The sequence below is a fragment of the Diceros bicornis genome, chromosome 5 (assembly GCF_020826845.1).
Source record: "Diceros bicornis minor isolate mBicDic1 chromosome 5, mDicBic1.mat.cur, whole genome shotgun sequence".
Classification (NCBI taxonomy): Eukaryota; Metazoa; Chordata; class Mammalia; order Perissodactyla; family Rhinocerotidae; genus Diceros; species Diceros bicornis.
In genome coordinates this window covers 506,471-519,220 of record NC_080744.1, presented here as the reverse complement: position 1 = coordinate 519,220, position 12,750 = coordinate 506,471, and the positions used below count along the sequence as shown (strand labels likewise).

General features: G+C 42.3%; 1 protein-coding gene across 5 annotated transcripts in view; it reads left to right on the top strand.

Annotated features, from left to right (window-relative positions):
• Positions 1–12,750, top strand: part of GNG2 (G protein subunit gamma 2) — a 116,270-nt gene that overhangs the window by 24,233 nt on the left and 79,287 nt on the right. Inside the window, exon 3 of one of the 5 annotated variants that reach the window (XM_058540561.1) lies at positions 11,192–11,329. The exons of the other annotated variants lie outside the window; for them this stretch is intronic. The gene's annotated coding sequence lies outside the window, so the exon portion shown is untranslated. The remainder of the gene's footprint in view (positions 1–11,191; positions 11,330–12,750) is intronic. 5 annotated transcript variants of the gene reach the window in all.

The following is a 12,750-nucleotide window of genomic DNA, read 5'->3' as shown; positions in this document are numbered from 1 at the left end:
CCTGAGAAATGTATCTGCCACTTTCCCTGCTCTCGTAAATCTCGTAAAATGTCTTTGCCTTACACAGTTGCCGGTGCGGTAGGTGAATCGGTGCTATTTGACCACTGTGCTCCACATCCCACCTAGCTCTTGTGTGTCTTCACTTGGGCTGATATCAACCCCACGAATGTCAGTGTTTTTATATAAACTGAGGACTTGGAATAAGTTAATTTTCTGAATAAGGCATACTCATAGTCCTCAGAAAATGTCAGCTGTGTTGGGAACAATTGGCACCCTCAAACTGATTAATTTTAGGAAAGCTTAATAAAGACACTATTTACAAGGGTGTGGGCAGAGTCCAGGGAAACTGCAAGGGATGGTACCCCTCTCCAGGTGGCTTTACCACCCACTGGGATGGGTCAAGGGATGAGGGCTGGGGGGAAGGACCTCCTGATGGAGCTGTGGCCTCCAGGAAAGGGGTGTAGCTGGTTACAGTGACCCCGCAGGCAAAGATTCCAGGAATCAAGCACCCTGCCATGATTCTCCTCCCTCCCTCTGATCTGCTTGTGCTCTCTGTTGACCAAACCCAACTGGAAGGCAAAGAACAGGAAACCTGTGCTGAATCCATGCAGTTTAGTCTACTAGGGCACAGGGCTGGGTGGAACGGAATGGAGAATGGATTTGGGGGGCAAATGGAAGATATCCTGCACGGTTAACCTTCATTATGAAAGTCTTGCATGAAAGAAATGGTCCCCTCCCACACCCAGATGTAGCTCTCTTACAAAAAAATTTTTTAACCAACTTTCACTTGTTTTTTCATTAATTTCACTTAACCCCGGTTACAGCCCATGTTTAAATGGGCCCAAATACAATGAAGGCATTTGGAGGGAGTCCAGTTGTTTGCGTGGTAAAAGATGATCTAGGGGAGTACAGAGGTGTGAAACCACCCCCACGCGTGTCCTGCTCAGAGACAGGACAGCAGCCTCAACTGAGAGTTCAAGTGTAGTGGGAGGGGCAGCAAAAGTAGCAGCTACCTAAGAGTAGCTTGGAACAGTCCACATTCTTGGGACTCCTGTGATCAAAGGAGGGACTATTGTCCCAAAGAGCACAACTCCCGGCCATCGGTGGAGAGGCCCGTTTTCTGCTTTGTCCAGCTTGCTTTCAATCTCAGATGAATTATTTTCTTTGACCGAGGAACCAGGATTACTTGCCTTGATCTAATCCAGATTAACCACTCTGATCCACTGAAAATGAATAGATCAACTGAATCAGATAAATCCCTATAATTGGAGGGAGATTTGTTGCAGCTTCCAATGATAGGGAAAAGAGAACAAATCAGAATCCCACCCTGATGTGTAAATCTCTTCTCTGGGCCAGAAAGTTCCCCGACTTGGGAAATGCTGGGACCCAGGGATTCCAGAAAACAAAGTGGGGTCTTTAACAGGAGCAGGAGAGGCAGTGTGGACAGAACGTGGGTTAAAAATAAGAGGTCCCTTGGGCCCGCCCCATGGCTTAGCGGGTAAGTGAGCCCGCTCCGCTACTGGCGGCCTGGGTTCGGATCCTAGGCGCGCACCCACGCACCGCTTCTCCGGCCATGCTGAGGCCTCGTCCCACATACAGCAACTAGAAGGATGTGTAACTATGACATACAACTATCTACTGAGGCTTTGGGGAAAAAAAAAAAAAGGAGGAGGATTGGCAATAGATGTTAGCTCAGAGCCGGTCTTCCTCAGCAAAAAGAGGAGGATGAGCACGGATGTTAGCTCAGGGCTGATTTTCCTCACACACACACACAAAAAAGAATAAGAGGTCCCAGCTTAACACCGATGTCGACCACCTTGGCAAGTGACTGAACTCTCTCAATCTCAAGTTTCCTCGTGTGTAAACGAGAAAAATTTGACTTGTTACAAAACTAATTGAAACCATATATGGAAAATGAAGGCAACGTTTTCCACACAGTAGTCATTCTAATTCTTTTTTGGGGGGTATACTCACTTTTTTGACAAAACATTTTTTCCTAATAGCTTTATTGAGGCATAATGACATACAATATGATTGACATACAATAAATGATACATATTTACAGTGAAGAGTTTTGACTGATACATCCATGACACCATGGTCACAATCAGGGTAATGAACATATCGGGTGTCCTCACGCCCAATAACAGTCTGTCCTTCCCATCCTGTCTTCCGGCAACCACTGATGTGCTTTCTGTCGCTCTGGAGGAGTTTGCCTTTTCTAGACTTTTATATAAATTCAATCGTATATTATGTATTAATTTTTGCCTGGCTTCATTTGCTCAGCACAGTTACAGGGAGATGCATCCCTGTTGTTTGTGTCAATAGTTATTTCCTTGTGTTACTGCCTAGTATGTGTTGGATTGGTATCCACAACTTACCTGTTCGTCTATTAGAGGATATTACTCAATTCTGTTTTAATTGTTTCCCTTCTTCTTTTCTCATTAATAGTATAAGAAAAAATTTTCACGTATTCTGTGTTACCACAGTTGGCATTTCCATTGCCTTTCTCCAGGAACAGCGTGTTTACAATTGGATGTAAATGCAGACAGAGCAGTAATCGTGTTTGTTAGCCCCCAGCTCAGGGTCAGTTTTAAGCGGAAGTTCAGTTCCTTCTGCTTCCGAGGCTTTCTTTTGTTCTTTACCATAAGTCAGCAACCTGGAGGAAACAACCCAAATGTCCATCAACTGATGAATGGATCAAATGGTGGCGTATCTATACAATGGAATATGATTTGCCATAAAAAGGAATGAAATATTGATTCATGCTTTCAACATGGGTGAACCTTGAGAACATTATGCTAAGTGAAAGAAACCAGACACAACGGGTCACGAGTTATATGGTTCCGTTTACTGAAATGTTCAGAGCAGGCAAATCTATAGAGACAGAAAGTAGATTAGGGGTGGCAGGGGCTGGGGGAGGGACAGTGGGGAGTGACTGCTAATGGGTGTGGGTTTTCTTCTGGGGTGATGAAAGTGTTCTGGAATTCAATTGTGGTGATAGATGCACACCTCTGTGAATATTCTAAAAATCACTGAACTGTATGCTTTAAAAGAGTGAATTTTGTAGTATGTGTACTATATTTCAATAAAGCTGTTATTTTTAAAAAGCAATCTGTAAAACTTCACTAGGGGAAAAACATTCAAGAGCAGCAATTAATTTAATGTCCCTTTTTCGTTTGCTAAAGGGAAGACTTCAGGCTGTTTGCCTCATGAACATGCTGCAGCTGCATTTCCAGGTCTAGAGCACAAAGTGGAACTTGCTGGCATTGGGAAGTAAAAGTGTCACATCTGAATAAGCCGCGTCTGGGGAGGTCGTTCAGTGTTGTATTGTTTTTGTTTACTTGAGATGATAAAGAGCCTGTGGCCACTTTGGCTTTTTTGTCTTTTCCTTCCTTTAAAAATAACTTGCATTCAGATTGTCTAATCAGCCTTTCCTCTAGCCTTAGTTAGTAAACTAGATACAGGATATCCTGTCAGTAAAGCATCTTAGCTTAATCAGGTTATTTACCAGACTCCTAACAGCAGTAGACAGAACAGAGGGAGTAAAGTAGACATCCAAATATTCAAAATAATCCTTGGAAAGGAAAAGAAGCCAGGAGCTCAGAATTAGCGGTGATTCCCGTGGAGGTACGGCTTTGGTCTCAAGCAGCTGTGGAGCATGGGGGCAGGCACAGACTTCCTCCGTTTCTACCCGTCTTCCTCCACCTGGGGAAACACCGCCATATTTAGAATGCGTGTAGCTTCTCAGCAGCTGTGGCCCAGGACCAGCATTGTGTGTCTGGAAATAGAACTGCACCTGTCCCCTCCCAGTGAAGCCGTGTTTCCTGCGTACTCACCATTTGGAGCTGAGAAAAGCCTTTTTTTCCCCCTGCTCTTAAAACCTTACTAGCCAAGGTTTGAGTTTTGGTGTCATTTAATTTAAATCATCAAGTGAATGAAAGATACCAACCCAGGGTAAAAGTGAAACCCACGGAACTCTACTCAGAAATGTTACCTTTGCTTTTTGCTGAAACTTAGCAAATAAAGTTTTCCCAAGGTGACTTGAAAGGTTTTCTGTTATATTCTCTCCAGCTTCTGGTGCACTACAAAAACTGCATGAGAGGAATTGCACTTCTACCTGGCTCTGGAAGGACATGCCTCTCAGGATGTTCCTTTGAGTATTGCTCTAGGAATATATCCATTCATTTATATATTAGCATCTGCGATACAGAGTGTGCCTGGAAGATGGTTAGGTGACTTCTCCAGGAAGAGGCTGGGTTGTAGGCACGAGCAGACGTTGACCTGGATTCTTTCTGTGCGTGTGTGCATATGTGTGCAGGCGTGCATGAGTGAAATATACCATACATCAAAAGAATACACGCACGTACACACACATTACAGACTATTAGTGAAACAAACACACATACCTTCTCCGTCTCCGTTTCCCCAGCTTTATTGATGTGTCACTTTCAAAGACTCCAGTTTGCCTCTCCCTGACCCCTTGCCTGTCTCCCCCTTCCTAGCAAGCCATAATCTGGACTTTTTATTTGCATTCCCTTGCTTTTTCTTATATTGTTTAGTGTTGTCTGATTTTGAGATAGGATCAAGCTTTTCCTCTGGTTTGGATTTTCACCCGACATTGTGTTCTGAGGTTCCTCCAGGTGGGTGTGTGTAGCTGGAGCTCGCTCATTTCCACCGCTCTCTAGTATTAGTTAGTTGTCCGCTGTTCTTCCGCTGTAGGAAAGGTACCGTTTATCTGTTCCACCCATTTGGGGCATTCGAATTGCTTCTAGCTTTTTGCTTTCGTGAAAATGCTGCTCTGCATATCCTGTGCCTGTCTCCTCTCCTCAGCCTGGAGTTTTTCTAGGACGTATGCTTGGAGTTCGGTCGCTAGGTCATAGAATATGCGATATTCAGCTTTATTAGGTAAGGGCAGGTTGTTTTAGAGTGCACCTCTTGTTCCTCTTGTCAATATTTAATGTTCTCTGAATTTTCATTTTTACTAGTTTTGTTGCAGATATGTTCTGAAATTCTTTTTGAAATAATAAAGAATTGGTTGGGTTTTTATTTTGAACTATCTTGGTGAAAGAGGCAAGAAAATAAGTTGGTTTTGTTTACTACATTTGATAAAGTTTAATGGACCATTATATCTAGATTCTGCCCCTAGCTATATGTTTTAAGTAATATTCAGCCCAAGAGTCTTGTTTATTTTCTATTTTTCTATATATTTTTTCTTTATTAGATATTTTTAATTTTCAAACTTTTTAACAAGTAGAACAGTGCCAAGATGTATGAAGAAGGTGTTCATTTCGCCTTTCCATCCTTCTTTCTCCCTTCCCCAGATAACCAGTGTTAACGCCCTGGGGTGCCTTGCTCCAAGTTGTTTCTCATGCTCATAAATATGTCATGAACGTATGTTAGGTTGAGACTTATGAGATTGACATTTTATTACATCAAAAGCAGTTGAATATCATCAATTTCGTACAGTTCAGTCACACACAGACCAGAAATTTCATGCATGAGTGTTGAGTCTTTGAGGATTTTTCAGATGTAAGCATCACCATGCAGCTAGGTTTCCATGACGAATGTGAGACAGTCACCCAGCTGGAGGTGTGGATCTGACTCTCGTCTGTGGCCGTACAGTGCTGATGGCACTGTCCCTTGTGGAGAGAGGCTCACGTCGTCTCCCTGGTGTGGCTGCGTCTCCTCTAACTGGCCTGTCCGTATGACCAGCGCTTCACTCTAGTTGACCCCCTGAGGGGGGTTTGTTGAGTCAAAGGGCACACGTGTCTCAAATTCTAAACAGTGTTGCCAGATTTCTTTCCAGAAAAGTTGTACCAGTTCAGGCTCCTGTTAGCAAGCATCAGACTGCTTGTTTTCTGTATTCTGGCATCACGGGGTGTTATTACTCTACTGGGTGGAGAGCCGTATTCTGTTTTAATTTATATTCCCTTGGACTTTGGTGAGGTTGAGCATCTTCTCACATGCTCTTATTGTTATTTTGCATTTCTTCTTCTGTGAATTGTCATTTCTTATCCTCTGCCCATACTTCTCTCAAGTTCTTTGACTCTTTCCTTGCTTTGTAGGGAGCTCTTAGTTTGTTAGCGATGGTGACGCTTTTTCTGCTCTGTAGGGTGCAGTTACTTATTTCCCAGTCCATCCTTTGTCTTTGATTTTGTTTATAGTATTTTTTGCCATACAAAAAAACCCTTTTTATATCCAGTCACATACGTCTATCTTTTCCTTAATGGTTTCTTCTCTGGCTTAGGCGGGTCTCCTCTCTCCAAGGTAACATAGATATCCTCCTAACTCTCTTCCAGTACTTTCGCTGATTCATTTTTATATACATATATTAATCCATCTGGAATATATTTTGTGTATGGTGTGAAGTATGAACATAACTTCATGTTCTTTGCAATGTATAGCCAGTCTGATGACACCTTTTGTGTTAAAACCCTCTTTTATCCACGGAATTGAAAGGCCACCTCGGTCATAGACTTTCACATATACGTGTATCAATTTCTGTACCTTGCATTATATTTCCTGGATCTGTCCTCTATTCCTGTGTCAATATGATACTCTCTTGATTATAATAGTTTTGTTTTGGGTTTTAATATATAGAAAAGCAACTGAGTCCCATTTCACTCTTCTCTTTTGATATTTCTTGGTATTATTTGGCTTTTTTTTCCATATAAACTTTAAATTCATTTTGTTATAGTCTACAGGGGAAACGACCATTGGAGAGTCTGATTAGAACTGCATTAAAATCACATATTAATTTGGAAAGAATCAAATTTTTTTATATTTAGTTTCTTCCATTCAGGAAACATGTTTCTCTTCAATCTTGTTTTATAATTTTTAAAAATATTTTATAATAGTTTTCAAATAAATACTAAGCTTTCTTTTAGAATGCATTTCTCAGTATATAAGAGTTTTGTTTCCTTTGAAATTGGAAATTTGGTTAGATGGCTAGATGTACTATAAATATAAAAATAAATAGCTTTTCTCCTCTTAGTGCTAAAACTTATTCTCAGACTAAACTACGCAGCCATCATATCTCTGTCCTCAGGGACAGGTGTGGTTAGCTGACTTGACAATGTTGGGCCAAGCTCCGTGCTACGGGCGTTGTTCCAGCCCGGCAGGCTGTCACAGACCAGGCAGCACTCTGAGCTCCGTGTGCTTAGACGTATTGTTTCTTCTCTCAGTTCTGGATTAGCCAAGACTTAGTTAAAAGTGGGATCTTAACAGAGGAAACTAATTGTTGTCTTTACATCTCAATTTTCTTTGAAGCATAATTTTATCTGTTGAACACAGGCTCATTTGAAGATGAAGCCTCAAGATATAGGGTAGATGAGGATTATCACTTATTGGAAGAATTTTCTCATCAGTTTTAAAAAAATCTACAGTATTCCTGTATTTTAAAGATTGGAGTTTACAAGTAGAAATATTTTTGCCTCCTGGAAACTAATCACAGCCTTCTTCATTTTAAACTCATTAAAATGCCAATGAATATGTCTCAAACAAAAATCTTTAATAAAATAACCTCAATAGCCAAAAAACAAGTGAAAGAAAAATTTTCAAAATAACCTAACATTTTTTTTTCAGGAAGATTGCCCCTGAGCTAACATCTGTTGCCAATCTTCCTCTTTTTTTCTTTTCCTCTCCAAAGCCCCAGTACATAGTTGTATATCCTAGTTGTAGGTCCTTCTAATTCTTCCATGTGGGACGCCCCCTCAGCATGGCTTGATGAGCGGTGAGTAGGTCTGCACCCAGGATCTGAACCTGCGAACCCTGGGCTGCCAAAGTGGGAACACTCAAACTTAACTGCTGTGCCACCAGGCTGGCCCCCCAACTAGTTTTTAAATGTTGCAATTCCAAAGAACAAAATTATAAAAGAATAGAAAAATAAAGAACAATAAACTTTAAAATTGTCTGATATGGAACACCCAAAATGTCTCAGTCAGAATTCAAAAAATGACTTAAATATACTCTAAATGATATGAAAGAAGATTAATTAGGACATTTCTAGAGATAGTAAAAAGTTTACACTGGTTAACAGTTAGTTAGGACAGTATGCTTATTAACTACAGAATCAAATCCAAAATTAGATGGCTTTAGTAAATGTGTGTAAATAATGGAGGACCAAAATGACTCATTTCTAGAATTGAGCAGTGTTTTGACTTAAAAATAATAGAATAACGCGGCTGGCCCCCTGACGTAGTGGTCAAGTTCAGCGCGTTCCGCTTCGGTGGCCTGGGTTTGCAGGTTCAGATCCCAGGAGCGGACCTACACCACTTGTCAGCCATGCTGTGGCCACAACCTACATACAAAATGGAGGAAGACTGGCACAGATGTTAGCTCAGGGCCAATCTTCCTCTAGCAGAAAAGAAAAAAATAATAATAGAGTAAGTACTGGAGCCAATAGAAGAAATAAATTTTAAAGAATCAACAATTTAAGGCATAAAGTGTTTTCAGAATTGATTAATGACTTCACCTATAAACAGAAGTTAACATCTAGTGAAAGATGTCAAGACATTACTTATAACAGTTTTAAACTTCAGTGAGGAAGAAATCTGAAAACATCTGGAAGAAAGGCCAGATAACATTCAAAATACTGATTTCGGATGCAGCCGCAATGAGACCGTGAGCTCCCCAAGGACGTGTAGCATCTGCAGTTCTCTTTATGGAAAGAATTATCCAGCAAGATGTCGTTTGTTTGGGAAAGCTAAAGAAAGATTTTCACATATCCCACCAACCCCAAATAGTCACTGCCCTGACAGTTTGGGTCCAAAATAGGAATTTCTTCATATTTTGGCTGTTGTATCAGCTCTCAGGATGGGAGACTGAAAACACTAAGTAGGAAGGATCAGTGCTCTGAGCACAGTCCCCTTGCAGAATGAGGTTGTGATCTAAAACTTTGAGAGGAAGAGGGGAGGGAGCCAATATGTAGGGAGCATCTACTATGTATCAAGTTGTGTACAATTGTTTCATTTAGTCTTCAAAAACCCTCCTGGTAGGCCCCTTGTTTCAGATGAGAGAACAGTCTCAGAGAGGTTAAGTAACTTGCTTTCTTAAGTAGTAGAGTCAGAATTTGAGTACATGTGTTTCTGACTCCCAAGAAAAGTACAAGGTTCAGAATAACAGTGCAAAAACTGAGAATGACATAAGATGCAGAAGGCTGAAGCCCAGAGCTCAAATGTCCTTTTTCACTCATAGAAAGAAGTCTAAAGATTTGGGGTTTTATTATGGCTATAATCAACAGAAAAATGAATTCGAATATTGTCATGCTTGAGTGTATGTGTGCGTGTTGGTGTACAGGTTTGGTTTAAGTAGAAATAGTTTCACTCAATGCTTTCTTCCAAACATATTTCAAACAAAAGAAGAAAGGAGTATATCAATAGCATGTATTAAGGGAAAATAAGAAATAGCAAAAATAAGAGGAAATAGAGAATGATAGATGATGGTCCAAATATAACAGTCCTAACAGATGTAAACTTAATTATGCTGCATAAATCAGACGCACTTAAAACAAAAGGTCATGTGTTAAAATACAAGGCAGGACTACGGTATGTTAATTACATCATGAGGAAACTGAGAATAATAATATCTGAGAATTAACAGCACAACAAAAAGGGTAAAGGGTTTGAGACAAAAGGAACCAGCAAATCGTGCTGATGGTGGGTGGGCCTCTCCCTGGGAGGCATCGTGGCACCAGTGAAGGCTGACTTACTGTGGGGCGCACCCTGAGAGCCTTCAGGGCCAGTGAGAGCGGGGGCCTTTTGAAATTTAGGAATAAGTGTTGTATATCTCCACGAGTAGAGTGGGACCGTCAGGTTTAGAGTCAAGCCGTTCATTCTCTTGCAGGAGGAAATGCGTGAGTCCTTGGCTTGATCATCTTGGGGAGAAGGAGGCTTCTTGAGGTCAGGCAGCTGTGAAAGCGATGGCTCCTGGCTAACGAGAATGGAAATGGATGTAGGAGGCAGGGCTGCCACAGCGCACAACTCCAGGGAGAGTGACTCTGTGATGTAAAAGGATAATTTAGAATTAAGAAATGTCAGTTGAGCAGGTTATACAGACGGAACCAAGTTTCCAGTTGAATCCACGTTCCAATGGCAACTTCAAGGAGGAGAGATGGATGGAGGTTTAACTGATGAAAAACTTATGAGGTGGGTGAATTAGTGATCGGCTTTGCCACCTGTAGTGTTTCCTGTATTTCTCCGAGTGGATTACCAAATAGTCTGGGGTCCCTTTGCACCTGGCTCTGGGATGGCAGGGCTCCTTCAGTGAACGGCCAGACAGAGCTGCAGGCGGCCCCGCGGACAGAGAACGTTATTGGCCCGCCATGTTTGAGGCCAGGGTCCCATAAGGTTATAACAGCCACATGTCCCACAGGGTTGAAGGATAGTGTTTTAAAGGAAAGCGTGGGAAATATCTGTGTAATAGTGATGTTCTTTCCACGTCCTGACTTGCAATGAGGTTGCTGGGAGGCAGGCCCATAGGAAAGGGGCTGTATCAGCAGGGGGCCCTCTGACTGTAGATTTAACACTCTCTTCTCTAGAAGGTTCTTGCTCTCTGGAAATTGTTTTTCACTTACTTTGTTTTCCTTCTGTGGCCCGGGCTTCTCGAGCGGATTGTCTCTGTCCTGTGGTTACCTGTGTTAGAGACCACAGATTCTAGTTTACAGATCTCATACTCTGAAAATGTTGCAGTGGTATTATTCCAACCATTTCCCCAAGCTGCCTTTGAGGCTAATATTATTGCTTACAAATGATAATGAAATATTTAAATTATACAGGAAAGGACAGAGAATTTCTTTCTTTCTTAGCAGTTCTTGTGAATGGCTTGCCCGATGAATGTTCAGGGTAGAAATTGCCCCTGCATTTAGGTTTTGCTGGGTCTGACACAGATGTGCATTGGAGCGGGGAGAGGAAGGAACTCCACAGGCTTGTCCAGGAGAGACGGCCCTCATAGTTCTTTCCTTGCTTCCTCATCCCGCTTAATAACAGTGAAAAATACAAGGAAGTAACATGAAACAAAGCTAAAAAGATCACTCATTGAAGAAAGAAAGAGAATTGTTAAAATACTAGCTCAGCAAAAGCCCAGTGGAACAAACAAAATGACACAAAGGCCCCGGGAAAGCTCTTTGTCAGAATGAAAAACAGCCCAGAAAGGGAGGAGGCGCGTTGAACGCAAATGCCTGTCATTGCAGAGCCCCCAGCTCCGTGACCCTGCACCCTGAGATGGGGGGACTCTGCCCCCGCAGACTCGTGCGGCCAGGACCACTGCACCGTCCCCTGCCTTCTCCGCCTTCCGCCAGGTCCTGGACATCGTCAACCCTGCCTTCCAGGTTCCTGCCATGATGCCGCGGGATCCGGTGATGCGGTGAGGGTGGGTGATCCAGACCACTAATGAATGGAGGCATGAAGGTTCTGATGAATTCCCCTTGGCAGCATCGAGGAGAGGGGGAAAGGAAGACGAAGTCTCTATCTCCCCAGCTCCTTGTTGGCTCTAACAACTCACCCCTACTCTGGAATTGACCAAGAACTTGTGTCCCAGCTCATTTACGAGACTTTCCCTGTCTCCGCGGCATACCTCTGGTCCTCTCTTGGCCTCGCCTCTGCCAGGGTCCAGCCATTCTCGGGATGAGCCCACAGACTCTGAACCACCCCCTTCCCTGGAGCTCGGGCCACCCCAGCCCAGGCCTTAGTTGGAGCTGAAGCCAGAGTGGACCAACAGTGAGGCAGAATTATGACTTATGTCAGAACTAAGGCAGAGAAAGGAAAACAGACATCTTGGGGTTTTTTGAGGTTTTTTTTTTTTAAAATGTGTTAAAATACGCAAAACATAAAATTTACCATCCTAACCATTTTAAAGTGTACAGTTCAGTGGTATTAAGCACGTTCTCAGTGTTGTGCAGCCATCACCACCATCCGTCTCCAGAACTCTTTTCATTTTCCCAAACTGAAACTCTGTCCCCATTAAACACTAAAGTCCCATTCCTCACTCCCCCCAGCCCCTGGCACCCACCATTCTACTTTCTGTCTCTATGGATTTGACTCCTCTAGGGATCTCATGTCAGTATTTATATACAGTAGATTTACACACAGTATTTGTCTTTTTGTGACTGGCTTATTTCACTTAGATTAATGTTGTGGCATGTGTCAGAGTTTCCTTTCTTTTGAGGGCTGAATAATTTTCCATTGTATGTATACACCACATTTTGTTTATTCATTCATCTATTGATGGACACATGGTTTGCTTTCACCTCTTGGCTACTGTGAATAATGCTGCTGTGAACATGGGTGTGCACATATCTCTTCAAGACCCTGCTGTCAATTCTTTTGGGTATGTACCCGAAGTTGAAGAGCTGGATCACATGGTAGTTCTATTTTTAACTTTTTGAGGAACCTCTATACCGTTTTCCACAGTGGCTGCACTGTTTTACATTCCCACCAGCAGTGCCCAAGCGTTCCCTTTCCTCCACATCCCCACCAGCACTTGTTGTCTCTTGTCTTTTTGATGACAGCCATTCTAACAGGTGTGAGGTGATGTCTCGTGGTTTGGATTTGCATTTCCCTGATGATTAGTGACACTGAGCAACCTTTCATGTGCCTATTGACCATTTGTATATCTGCTTTGGAGAAAAGTGTATTCAAGTCCTTCGCCCACTTTTGAGTCAGGTTGTTTGTTTTTTATTATTGAGTTGTAGGAGTTCTTTATATATTCTGGATATTAACCCCTTATATGATTTGCAGATATTTTCTCCCA